This window comes from Papio anubis, chromosome 1 (assembly GCF_008728515.1).
Source record: "Papio anubis isolate 15944 chromosome 1, Panubis1.0, whole genome shotgun sequence".
In the NCBI taxonomy this organism is placed as follows: Eukaryota; Metazoa; Chordata; class Mammalia; order Primates; family Cercopithecidae; genus Papio; species Papio anubis.
In genome coordinates, this window is record NC_044976.1 from 85,059,066 (window position 1) to 85,070,155 (window position 11,090).

The following is an 11,090-nucleotide window of genomic DNA, read 5'->3' on the forward strand; positions in this document are numbered from 1 at the left end:
AGCAGAGTTAAGAGGCCAGAGTGCTGGCACTGATTCATGGATTAAATCTTATGTGGCTGCTGCATTGAAGTTTTCATCAAACTGAGAGTATAAATAGGCACAAAATTACTCACATTGACGCCCGGAAACACAATGTCTCTGAGGCTTGGCCTGTCAGATCATCAGCAAGTGGAGGATTCCCCTCCCCTGCGTATGTTTTAGAATCTCCAGAGACACATCCACAAGTCAATCCTCTTCTTTCTAGCTGCTAGTAAAGAAGGGCCTTCTATCCTAGCTCATACTCCTAACCTAATTCCCTCAAAAACTTTCTGCGGTCACTGCCAGTGAATCAGGTTTAGTTGGTAAAATTGGAAGGTCACCACTGGCATCTGATAGAGCATTCTACAGAAGTGGGTATGGAATGCTGTTTTAATTCATATCGTTTAACTGGAGGCAATAAGGTTGCTCATCAAGATTCAAAATCTTACCTCAGTTACATGTCAAGAGTTTTCCTCACTGATACAACAGGGGCCCACTGCCTAGGCAACCACGCGATGACAAGTATGTTACCCAGCCGTGCTTCTTGCTGACTTCTAACCCGCCCCCTTCTTCAATGCTACCTATAGCCCACAGTGCTTGGCTCACTGCTGCCTCAAACAGAAAGTCAGAGCTCTGTGGCATGATGAGAGCCATTTCTTCCCTATTAACGCTCCATTGCAGACTTCCCAGAAAGCACAGCTCTCTTAAGGGCAAGGGCTCTTTAAATTTACACACACAGAGCCAATTCTCCCAGGAGAAAGCCCTCACCAGATTGTGTGGTGAAGATAAATTCCACTGCTGGACACTTTGCAGTCCCGGAACCAAGGCTCCCCTTTGTCCCATAGCTCCCCTTGGTGTCAGGGAGCTGCTCACCTGCCTATTTCTACCTTCATGATAAAGTCCCTTTTAAGGGCTGTGTTACTTTATCCCACACTCTGGCATTGATTAGTACCATCTCATGACATCCATATGCTTTAATATATTTGGAGCCCAATGTTAGGAGTAATAGTCTTACTCTATTCCTAAGCTATAAAATGTTACTATTACTATTCTGCCCAGAATGTTTTATTGCAAAACCACCTAGCACAGAAATTGACTATAGACTTTGGAATCAAAGAAGCAAATTTTCAAATCTCAACTCTACCACCTTATTAGCTGTGTGTTCAGTAAGTGATACAACCTTAACCTGTTTCTTCATCTGCAAAATACAGATTAAAATGCTTACCTCCTGGGTTTGTAGCAAACAGTACTTCTCAGACCAGCAGCATCAGCATCACCTAGAAATTTATTAGACATGCACTCTAAGGCAGCTACTGAATCAGAAACCCTAAGGATGGGGCAAAGCAATTTGTGTTTTAACAAGCCCTCTTGTGATTTGATGCATGCAAAGTTGGTGAAACACCAGTTGCGAGGATTAAAAGAAATAAAGCACATAAGGGCTAGACTCTGTAACTGGCATATAGTAAATACTTAACAATTTCTAACTATTATTATTGTCACTATTAGAATTTCTAAAGTAATGAATGAACTACACACTTTTCGGGCAAAGTTTCATATATATTTCTCATAACAAAGCTTTTCATAGACGTTTGGCAGCTGAAGGCTGGAGGCTAAGATCTCAAGAATATGGAGTACAAATCCTTATACTTTAACCAATCATGTAGAAAATGAGTTTAAATTCTTTTCACCAAAAAGTAACTGAAATCTATATAGAAAGTCACTGCGCCTCTGCAAAAAGAGAAAAAAAAAAAAAAACAGTACTTGGAGAAAGGGTCAAGATTTTTCTCAGAAAACAGTCAGGGTCTGCTTCTACACATGGAAAAATGGGACAATTGAAGCTTCAATAATGGAGCTGCCAGCCCCATTATTGCCACAACTATTGCCACATCATAGAATATCACCATGATCATATTCACCCGAAGTTTTTCAAAGCATATGCTTCCAATTGCATTGTATGACTATAAAACAATTTCTATCATACACTCAATAAAATGACCAGCTTCATTTCATGTAACTTCCTGATGAATGCCTCAAGATAAATTTGTTTTATAATAACCCTAGGAAACTAAATGAATTTACCTTCTACCCAGGCTGTTTGAATGTAAATCAATTACATGTCACAGAAGACTGAAATGATTGTGGTTTTAGAATCGTCCATAAGCCATTCTTTCTGAGAGCATTTACCCAGCAAGTCCAGTAGAAATTAAATTTGTGGTTGTGTACCTTCAGGCAAATTATTCACTTAATTTCTCAGCCCCACAGATTTTTGTATCTGTAAAATAAAAGGATTGAACCAGATGATCTCTAAGATCCATCCAGCTCTTGCATTGTACCATGTTCTAAACAAGCCAAAGTTGTTCATGTTTTAATTAACTGTAAATTAACTTGAACAGCATGCACAGTTCTACTGGCAGCTCGTTGATGGGGTTGTTTTCTTTATATTTTAGAGTATAAAGCTCTTCAGTCTGAACTTTCTAGAAAAGGCTGAATAACACTTTGTGAGAAATTTTTTAGAAATCCCTCTCTACCTGGGCTGACTTAGACCTCAAAAGGACGAACTTTGTGCTCAGACGTTCTAGTGGATTCTAATGAGTATATATGAACAGTGGCACTCACAGTCTTAGGCATCATTGGGCTTTCACATCCCCTTGGAAAAAGTTGCTAACACTTATTGAGCACTTTATGTGCTTTACCTTCTTGAAACCTGTCAAGAAAGTATATTTTCCCCATTCTACAGACAAGAAAACAAAATTTAGAGAGCCGCACAGCTAGAGAAATGGCAAAGTCGTCTCACTGCTTGCCTTCCCAACTCCAAAGCCCAAGCTCTTAATCAGTGTGGAACACAGACACCTATTTTTGGAGTGTGCCGCCTAAATATGGTCAATGGCTCATTATTTTCTGCACTCTTCCCAGGTTAGTAACTTTCCTTGGGGCAGAAAAAGTATTGCTCTTAACATAAGGTAGCTATAAACTGCTGCTTAACCAACTAAAGAAACCTACAAAGGTCGTCAAGCCAAGCAGGGAGCTGCCAGTCCCATCACTGCCACAGCTGAAAGTGCAGAGAAATCAGTGTTGGTTTAAGTCAGAGCTGCTCAAAATGCAGGCCCCAGAATCTGTCAGGGGTGGACTCTGCCGTCCTGTGGTTCAATAAGCTCTCCAGGTGATTCTGATGCACATGTTTGAGAGTCACTTGTTTACATATAGCAGAGAAGCCACCTGTCTCTCACCTCAAAGCTGACTCACCTGCAGAAACAATGAAAGAGGGTAATGACAGGCCCCCCCCAACATTACTCCAAGCTATCAAATTAAACTAAAACGTAATATCACTTAACTGACTCTATGCAATAAATAGAGCATTCATTAATGAGTAATTTGGTAAGCACGTGAGCATGCTCAGGATATAATTTTTCCAGGAACAGGGAAAAGAGCCCATGGATTGGAAGTTTATTTTGAAATTCAGCTGTAAGGGAATATGTTCTATGTATCTTTCTTTTATCAAGGTAAGAAAGTGATATAATTTTATTGTTTCTTTCTAGCCAGTGTCTCAGTTTCCACTGAGGAGTTTATATACCCTATTCGGCAGGACAAGAGCACATTATTTTAAAAAATAGATGCCAATCATTGGCATTTACCACATGCCAGTCACTGTGTGGGGTGATTTACACATTCTCTAATTTCATTCTTGCAACAATGCTATGAGGTAGAGATTGTCCTTCCTCTGCAGATGAGAAAACCAAAGTTTAGATAGAGATATTAAGTGTAAATCTGCTGAGCTCATTTCAAGGCTCCTCAGTCTCTAGAGAAAATAGATTTTCTGAGTTACATCTCCCTTTTCTTTTTTCTCTTGATACTAATGCATCATTCCTTTATTCCAAGACTGTCAGGCACAGGAAGCCAGCACTCTAGACCTCCCTTCATGGCCCATTCCCACTTTTCCTTTGACTCCCAGCATGATGTCCACCCTAGCTAATTTTAAGACCATTTTCTGCAAACTTGAGCTCCCCAACACCCAGATAGCTGAGCTAGGTGGGCTGCTGAGACTAAAGGATCTATGGGGCCTGGGGAAAAAGAATGCCCTGGAGGGAAAAGAAGAAGGGCAGTAGGTAGCAGAAGGCATGGCTTGGATGGGGGAATTGTGTCAACAGTGATAGTGACCATGAACACACTGAACAACTAGCAAAGAGAATGGCTGATAATATGACTGTTCAATGGAGGAACTAAGGAAAATATGGTCATATTTGTAAATAGTTTATCAATTTTGTTTCACTGCCATACAGCACAACAACTAGGGTGCATATTATTAAATGGGTTGGATTAACTTTCTGGGTTTGGATTATTTTGCTGGAATAGTGACTTCTTTATTACTGTAACAATGCTATACTATAGAGTTTACTGAACACACAGCACAACTATCTGTTCACTACTTCAGAATTGGAGAGATCACTGGTCATATCTGTATTTCCCTAATTTGGAGAACACATATCCACCAATGGTGCATACATTCCAATGCAAAATGCAAAAACAATGATCTGAGTTTGGTAATAAACCCAGAAACTTGTTAAGCTCTTATCAGCCATGTGTCTGTATTAAAAACCACCTGGCTGCAGTTGAAAGATAACCTTCTATTTTCAGTCATTTGCTATATTTGCGGTAGCTTCACATCACTGATCACAGGGACTACAGTAATGGGCAGGGTGGCTGAGCAGGGATTCCTTTGCCTGTCTTCCCCAGTCCGTTCCCCAGTTCCTCTCTCCCAAAAGTCCTATCAGCAGAGACCTTGCAACCTGAGGCAAAAAGTGAAAGAATAAAAGCTGCAGTAACTTAAGTACTTGCTGCATATCAGACACTGTGCTTAAAGTGATTTACATTCATTATCTCATTTTAACAACCTGAGAGTTGGGTACGACTCTTATCTGTGTTTTACAAAAGCGGAAGTGAAGGCTCTTAAATCACATAGCCTGGTAGAGTGGTAGAGCCTGGGCTTTGACCCAGGCCTCCCTAATTCCAAAAGACTTGCTCTCAGTATCTACAGAAGACTCCCCAATGCACTATTATACCACTTAACTTGGCCAATGGCCAGTGTTTAAAATGGATAGGAGCAGAGACTTACCCTTTCTGTAACCAAGGTAGAGTACAGCCTCTGAAATACAGCTGAGCAAACAACTCAAGCACAGTTTGGTGTTCCTGCCCAGTGGGTGCTATTCCAGGAACTGATATCCCTTCCTTCATGTTCCTTAAACCCATGTGGCACCCACTATTATGGTATTGACAATGGGCTGAGAAGCCCCTTCTCAGTGTAAGCAGGGACTCTTTCTAACCTCATCCCTGCTATAGGAAATGAGCACCTCTTCTGTTCTGTCTCCAGTCTACACAGCTCTATCAGTAACTTATCCAAAGGTTCTTTGGAAAGTCAGCTGATTGGAACACAGAGTACATTTTATATAATACAAATGGTGATGAGGCTCTTAGGTCACTGCACCAAAGCCTACTTAATCTGTCATGTGCCGGAAAATTGATGGTGCAGCCGAACCCAGAACAGTGCAGAGTTGTTGAAGACCCCTAAATTTCTCCAAGCCCAGGCTTTTCTATGATCCTCTAGTTCCAGGGCAGTAACCAACATGTAGTAGGACATTAATAATAGCTCGTGTTTTCTGAGCACTTACCATGTGATTGATGGCGCTGTACACGCATGATCTCACTGGACCCCGACAGCAGCTCTAGGCAGTAAGCACAATTGTTAGCCTCAAGTAACTGAGGCGTAGAGAAGTTAAGTGACTTCCCAAGGTCACAGAGTTGATAAGTGATAGAAGCAGGATTAGAACCCAGGCAGTCTGGATCCAAAGTCAGCGTGACCAACCGCCCGTGGACCTTTAGTTGCCTGAAAACTGGGAAGAGGACCCGAGGCTGGGCAGAGGCTCTGCTGTGTAGGCAGCTCCCACAATGCACACATGGAAATCACACACACAAGCAGGTAGGGAGTGGGCTGGACAGGAGCTCTGGTGAATCCCTCCACCAAGGTGAAGGAGAGTATGACAGAGACATCCACACATGCTTCAGTGCCTCTAGAAGAGGAAGAGGTCCGTGAACAGGAAGGTGTGTCCATGGGGTGGGCCAGGGAGATGACAGGAGAACAAATGGCTTGCTCCTTCTCCACAGTTTCTACTGCTGCTCTGAGGCATGACCTTGAGCAAGTTCGTCCCATTCCTCTTAAAGGGAGGGCCATAATAGTTCCCAACTCTAGAGTCTTTGTGAGGATTGAGTGAAATAATTCACTTTGCATGGTGCCTGGTGCCCACTCACTTATAACATCCTCTTGTGATTAAGACCATTGTCATTACACCACAATGTCATCTGACTCCGAACACAGCCAAAGCCCACGAAAAAGCCCTTCGCAATTGGCCTTGCTAAGACAGGCTTGAGGGGAAGGTGGTTTCCCCCCTACACTAGGATGCAGGGTTGAACGGCAGCCACGGGAGCCCTCCTCCCTTGCCTGGGGAAAGTTCCGGTCTCCTTTCCCCACCAAGCCCTTACTAGCACCACCACCAAGATGCATAATGAACTGGCTTGAGTCCCACCTCTTCATTTCCACTTCTCTACTCTCAGCAGCTAGGGCTAAGAAGCTGTGAAATGAAGGAATGCCCATTGGCAAGAGGAAAGTGGATGCCAAGTCAAGCAGGCCCTGAATAGTCAGCCTGGAGAACTGGCCATAATTTACTATAAAACAGTCTCTCCTGGTGATGAGGGGTGGGGCAAGAACAGAGGAGAGAAAACAGATGCCCCTTGAAGTTTTTCACCAAAAATCTAATGAGCCATGACTTATGAATGCGATGGTGTTTTGCAATCCACACTGCAGTTCTTCATGATGTCTAGGTCCAGAGCCAGCTCTCTTCTGAGAGGAGGGTTGCTATCTTTACCACCACTGGCAAAACAAAAACAAACAAAACTAAACGCAAGATGGTTAGGTCCTAAACTTAACATTTAGTTTCCCCATTTCTGTTATATATTAGCTGAGGAGGCTTTTGGAAGACCGAACAAAGACATTATATGTAAATCAATAACAATTTTCGTTTTATGTTCAAACCATGAACACTGACTAGCTAATTTTCATGGCATCCCTATAAGTGAGTTTTATGATCCTGCTCCAGTTCAATTCTTCAATACTGTAATAGCTTAGATGATTTTTTAATGTATTTCCATAAAATGATTTTTGCCAGCATCTTACATTTTCATCAGATTTTCTTGTCGTAGCTGGATACGGCTGACACAGAGAGTTAAGTGTTGTGAAATGGAGCAGACAGACAAGGATGGAGACTCAAACAAGGCATTGGCATGGGCCAACGTGGAGGGCTGCAGGGAGCAGGCAAGGGGGCATGACCCAGCTAGAAGTGCCTGGGAGAACAGCCTGGTGGTTGTCAGCACAATCTACAAAAGCAATAGCATAGATTAAAAAGCAGGAGCCCAGGCAAAGGTCTTAACAGCTGAGGATATAGGACATGTGACCACTGTAGAGGATTGTCCCCAAAAAGTGGGTAGACATACCCCTTACTCTTACCTCTATGAGAGGAGTGTCCTCGGCTACCCCGTTGATGATGAACTCTGCCACGTGCCTTTCTTGGTCCTATGGGATGTTAGTAGGCATGATAGGCAGAGGCCTGTGATATGTTTGCGCAGTTGGGCTTGCCCTCTTGGGCTTCTGCCAGCACCATGAGAAATGTCTGCCCAGGTAGCACTAGTTCAAACAGGATGAGAGACCTGTGGAGCAGACCTGGACCACACCCACAGCTTAGAGCAAGCCAAGGTAAACACATTTATCAAGCATATTACTAATGCCTTCTCATCCTTCTAGTTGCAACTTACATGTCACTGTCTCAGAGGTCCCTGTCTGACTCTCCTCCAGGCTAAATTATGCCCCGGTGTTAACTGTGTTTCAACGAAAGAAAAGAATTAATTAGGAAGAATTATTTGCTTATATGTTTGTTTCTTCCATTAAATTACATTCTTTGAAAGCAAGGAGCATATCTTATATGCTTAATATATTCTAGAGACTGTGGACTGTGCTAGAGCTCAATGAAGTCTATTAGGCACTTAGTAAATATTTGTAGAATGAAATATAGAAAGCACTCCTGGAGGATGAGGCCACAACTACTACAGTGATGACATAGAGCTCTTCTCTCAAGGAGCTTTGCATCTACAGGGCCAGACCATCAGCCACTGCACAGTGATAGGCTAGAGCTACTTAAATCCTTTCTCCCTGTGGTCAGAATTGACCTGAGAAGGTGTCCAGTTAGCTATTGCCATGGAACAAATTATGACAAAATTTAGTAGCATCTAGGAACAATTACTTTTACTGTCTCTCAAAGTTTCTGTGGATCAGGAATTTGGAAAGAACTTAGCTGGGTCGTTCTGGTTCAGGGTTTCTAATGAGATTGTAGTCAGGTGGTAGCTGGAGAAGCTGGAGGCTCGCCATACATCTCTTTATTCCTGTGATCTCAGGGATACTTCCTGTGGTCTCTCTGCACAGGTGAGTTGGGCTTCCTTCTAGCATGGCAGCCTCAGGGTGGTTGGACCACTTTCATGGTGGCACAGGACTCAAGTGCAGGTTTTACAGCAAGCAAAGTGGAAGTTGTATCACCTTTTTCTTTTTAATGTGGTTAAAATCATGTAACATTATCTGGGCATGGTGGCTCATGTCTATAACCCCAGCACTTTAGGAGGCTGAGGTGGGCAGATCACCGGAGGTCAGGAGTTCAAGGCCAGCCTGACCAACATGGTGAAACCCCGTCTCTACTAAAAATACAAAAACTAGCCGGGCATGGTGGTGGACGCCTGTAATCCCAGCTACACAGGAGGCTGATGCAGGTGAATCGCTTGAACCCAGGAGGCAGAAGTTGCAGTGAGCTGAAATCATGCCTCTGCACTCTAGGCTGGCTGACAGAGTGAGACTCCACCTCAAAAAAAAAAAAAAAAAAAAAAGTAACACAAAATCTTCCATCTTAACCATGTTTTAGTGTATGATTCACTAGTGTTATGTACATTGACATTGTTAGGCATCCAATCTCCAGAAATTTTACATCTTGCAAAACTGAAACTCTATGCCCATTAAACAACAACTCCCCATTTTCCTCTCTCCCAAGCCCCTGGAAACCACTGTTCTACTTTCTGTTTGTATGTATTTGACTATTTTAGATACTTCATAGAAGTGGAATCATGCAGCATCTGTCTTTCTGTGACTGGTCCACTTCATCCAGCACAAGGTCCCTGAGGTTCACCCATGCTGCAGCACGTGACAGGATATCCTTTTGAAGGTTGAATAGTATTCCATTGTGTGTATATGCCATATTTTCTTTATTCATCTGTTGATGGACATTTGGGGTGCTTCCACCTGTTGACTATTGTGAATAATACTGCTATGAATACAGGTGTGCAAATATCTGTTCAATTCTCTGCTTGTTGCATCACTTTTTATGACTTAGCCTCAGAAGTCACAAAATAATACTTCTTTCAATGTCAGAAACCCACCCATATTTAAAGTGAGGGAGCAGAGGTCCCACCTCTTGAGGTGAGGTGCATCAAAGCCACATTCTAAGAGGAGCATGTGGAGTAGAAGATACTGTTATAGCCATCTTTGGAAAATACAGCCTTCCACGCAAGGATCCAGCTAGAAATGGAGGGGAGCAGTGGGAGGGATTAGGGAAGTGTTGTCAACCTTCAGAGGTTGGCATTCAGACATCTGCCATACAAATGAAGGTCATAGGCAAAGACCTTGCTGGCCACCAGGCTGCATCTTATACAAAATAGCACTCCACCACTTTCTATCTCCTTACCCTGCCTTATTCTTCATTCTTACTCTGATACCTTCTCCTCAGTACTTAATTGTCCAATTGCTTATTATATGTCCCTCTCCACTAGAATATAAATTCCAAAAGAACAAGAACTTTGTCTTTTGCTGCCATATACCAGAGTCTAGCATGGTAGCTGACACAGGGTAGGCACTCGGTAAAATTTCATTAAATGAATGAATGGATTCGAGAACGATGAAAATTTGATTTAAGTTATGTGTTACTAAGTGGAACCAGGGTCATCTGGTGTAGTCAGACAAACCTGCACGTAACTCCTAGTCTCACCCCTTACTGTCTGTGTAGCCTTCAAGGAGCTATTTAAGAAGAGAAAAGGGTGGGTAGCAAGGTAGCTGATGCTGAAACTCATCATCAGTATAGTCACGGCCAATAGAAACTTGGGGTCAAGTGATAGAATATTGACCAAGGGACCCCTCAGAACCCGTGAAGTCCTGAAGTCCACCTCCCTCATTCAGCAGAGGAGAAAGCTGAGGCCCAGGGAAGTGATTATTCCTACCCAAGACCACACAGAGGCAAGACTAAAACTGGGGATCCAAAGTCCTCTGACTCATCAAACGATTGGGTCCATCAAAACTCGAGGTTGCAAGTGATAGAAATGTATCCCAATAACTAGCCCAGGCACAAGGAGAAGTTTAAGCTCCCCCGTGTTTTCTCATGAGTGCGGCAGATGCCCTTGTTGCCCTGCATCTCATCCCCTCACCCACACCTGCAGCTGTGATGAATAGCGTCACTTCGAGTGGACCCTGCCTCTGTTCTTCCACCACAAGACTTTCTCGAAAAGCACAGGAGCCCACTCAGCCCACACTCATGTTCAGCCAGAAAGAGAGAGTAGTCAAAGCCCCCAAGGACAATTGTCAACCAAAGAAGAACAGGAGCCATTAGGCAAATGCCCCAACCTTCCCTCCTATGGGTGGACAATTCTGGAGGCTTCAATGGTCCCTGCAGAGTTGAGCCCCTTTAGCCTAAAGCAGTGACCTTGACAATGCACACTTGATTGACTGTTTCCTTTTCCTTGTGCACTCTCCCTATCTCCTCACACCTGCTTGCTGGGATCTCCTCACAAATACCTACCTTCCTCTGTAAGTCCTTGACTTGGCCTCTGCTTTAGGAGAAACCTAAACTAAGAGGTCAGTCTATTGGTGATGTAGCAAAAAATAGAGTATGTCTTAGTTATGCAGATATTGATCATTAGGGATACAGAAGGTAGAGGTTGAC

The 11,090-nt window shown here is 43.1% G+C and overlaps 1 long non-coding RNA gene across 1 annotated transcript; it reads right to left on the minus strand.

Annotated features, from left to right (window-relative positions):
• Positions 1-1,133: 1,133 nt before the first annotated feature.
• LOC103886474 lies at positions 1,134-8,733 on the minus strand. Its single transcript, XR_002524418.2, has 3 exons — positions 5,682-8,733; positions 3,019-3,261; positions 1,134-2,290 (listed from the first exon to the last, which is right to left on the minus strand). It is a non-coding gene; the product is annotated as an uncharacterized LOC103886474 (long non-coding RNA).
• Positions 8,734-11,090: the final 2,357 nt, after the last annotated feature.